Genomic DNA, 2,500 nt, shown 5'->3' with positions numbered 1-2,500 from the left:
CCCCTCTCTCTGTGTTCCTTTCTCTGTCCCCCCCCCTCTCTCTGTGTTCCTTTCTCTGTCTCCCCGCTCTCTCTCTCTCTGTTTTCCTTTCTCTGTCCCCCCGCTCTCTCTCTCTCTGTGTTCCTTTCTCTGTCCCCCCCCTCTCTCTGTGTTTTCCTTTCTCTGTCCCCCCCCCCCTCTCTCTGTGTTCCTTTCTCTGTCCCCCCCCTCTCTCTCTCTCTGTTTTCCTTTCTCTGTCCCCCCCCTCTCTCTCTGTGTTCCTTTCTCTGTCCCCCCCCTCTCTCTCTCTGTGTTTTCCTTTCTCTGTCCCCCCCCTCTCTCTCTCTGTGTTCCTTTCTTTGTCCCCCCCTCTCTCTTTCTGTTTTCCTTTCTTTGTCCCCCCCTCTCTCTTTCTGTTTTCCTTTCTTTGTCCCCCCCTCTCTCTTTCTGTTTTCCTTTCTCTGTCCCCCCCCTCTCTCTCTGTGTTTTCCTTTCTCTGTCCCCCCCTCTCTCTCTCTGTGTTCATTTCTCGGTTCCCCCCCTCTCTCTGTGTTCCTTTCTCTGTCCCCCCCTCTCTCTCTCTCTGTGTTCCTTTCTCTGTCCCCCCCTCTCTCTCTCTGTGTGTTCCTTTCTCTGTCCCCCCCTCTCTCTCTCTCTGTGTTCATTTCTCGGTCCCCCCCTCTCTCTGTGTTCCTTTCTCTGTCCCCCCCTCTCTCTCTCTCTGTGTTCCTTTCTCTGTCCCCCCCTCTCTCTCTGTTTTCCTTTCTCTGCCCCCCCTCTCTCTCTGTGTTTTCCTTTCTCTGTCCCCCCTCTCTCTCTGTGTTCCTTTCTCTGTCCCCCCCCTCTCTCTCTCTGTTCCTTTCTCTGTCCCCCCTCTCTCTCTCTGTGTTCCTTTCTCTGTCCCCCCCTCTCTCTCTCTGTGTTCCTTTCTCTGTCTCCCCCCTCTCTCTCTGTGTGTTCCTTTCTCTGTCCCCCCCCTCTCTCTGTGTTCCTTTCTCTGTCCCCCCCACCCTCTCTCTGTGTTCCTTTCTCTGTCCCCCCGCTCTCTCTCTCTCTGTGTTCCTTTCTCTGTCCCCCCGCTCTCTCTCTCTCTGTGTTCCTTTCTCTGTCCCCCCCCTCTCTCTGTGTTTTCCTTTCTCTGTCCCCCCCCTCTCTCTGTGTTCCTTTCTCTGTCCCCCCCCTCTCTCTCTCTCTGTGTTCCTTTCTCTGTCCCCCCCCTCTCTCTCTGTGTTCCTTTCTCTGTCCCCCCCCTCTCTCTCTCTGTGTTTTCCTTTCTCTGCCCCCCCCCTCTCTCTCTCTGTGTTCCTTTCTTTGTCCCCCCCTCTCTCTTTCTGTTTTCCTTTCTTTGTCCCCCCCTCTCTCTTTCTGTTTTCCTTTCTTTGTCCCCCACTCTCTCTTTCTGTGTTCCTTTCTCTGTCCCCCCCTCTCTCTCTCTCTGTGTTCCTTTCTCTGTCCCCCCCTCTCTCTCTGTTTTCCTTTCTCTGTCCCCCCCCCTCTCTCTCTGTGTTTTCCTTTCTCTGTCCCCCCCTCTCTCTCTGTGTTCCTTTCTCTGTCCCCCCCCTCTCTCTCTCTGTTCCTTTCTCTGTCCCCCCTCTCTCTCTCTGTGTTCCTTTCTCTGTCCCCCCCTCTCTCTCTGTGTGTTCCTTTCTCTGTCTCCCCCCTCTCTCTCTGTGTGTTCCTTTCTCTGTCCCCCCCCCCCTCTCTCTCTGTGTTCCTTTCTCTGTCCCCCCCCCTCTCTCTGTGTTCCTTTCTCTGTCCCCCCGCTCTCTCTCTCTCTGTGTTCCTTTCTCTGTCCCCCCGCTCTCTCTCTCTCTGTGTTCCTTTCTCTGTCCCCCCCCCTCTCTCTGTGTTTTCCTTTCTCTGTCCCCCCCTCCTCTCTGTGTTCCTTTCTCTGTCCCCCCCCTCTCTCTCTCTCTGTGTTCCTTTCTCTGTCCCCCCCTCTCTCTCTGTGATCCTTTCTCTGCCCCCCCCCCTCTCTCTCTCTGTGTTTTCCTTTCTCTGTCCCCCCCTCTCTCTTTCTGTTTTCCTTTCTTTGTCCCCCCCTCTCTCTTTCTGTTTTCCTTTCTTTGTCCCCCCCTCTCTCTTTCTGTTTTCCTTTCTCTGCCCCCCCCCTCTCTCTCTGTGTTTTCCTTTCTCTGTCCCCCCCTCTCTCTCTCTGTGTTCATTTCTCGGTCCCCCCCTCTCTCTGTGTTCCTTTCTCTGTCCCCCCCCTCTCTCTCTGTGTTCCTTTCTCTGTCCCCCCCCTCTCTCTCTCTGTGTTTTCCTTTCTCTGTCCCCCCCCTCTCTCTCTCTGTGTTCATTTCTCGGTCCCCCCCTCTCTCTGTGTTCCTTTCTCTGTCCCCCCCTCTCTCTCTCTCTGTGTTCCTTTCTCTGTCCCCCCCTCTCTCTTTCTGTTTTCCTTTCTCTGTCCCCCCCCTCTCTCTCTGTGTTTTCCTTTCTCTGTCCCCCCCTCTCTCTCTCTGTGTTCATTTCTCGGTCCCCCCCTCTCTCTGTGTTCCTTTCTCTGTCCCCCCCTCTCTCT

Source organism: Babylonia areolata, chromosome 26 (assembly GCF_041734735.1).
Source record: "Babylonia areolata isolate BAREFJ2019XMU chromosome 26, ASM4173473v1, whole genome shotgun sequence".
Lineage (NCBI taxonomy): Eukaryota > Metazoa > Mollusca > Gastropoda > Neogastropoda > Buccinidae > Babylonia > Babylonia areolata.
This window is presented reverse-complemented; position numbering follows the sequence as displayed.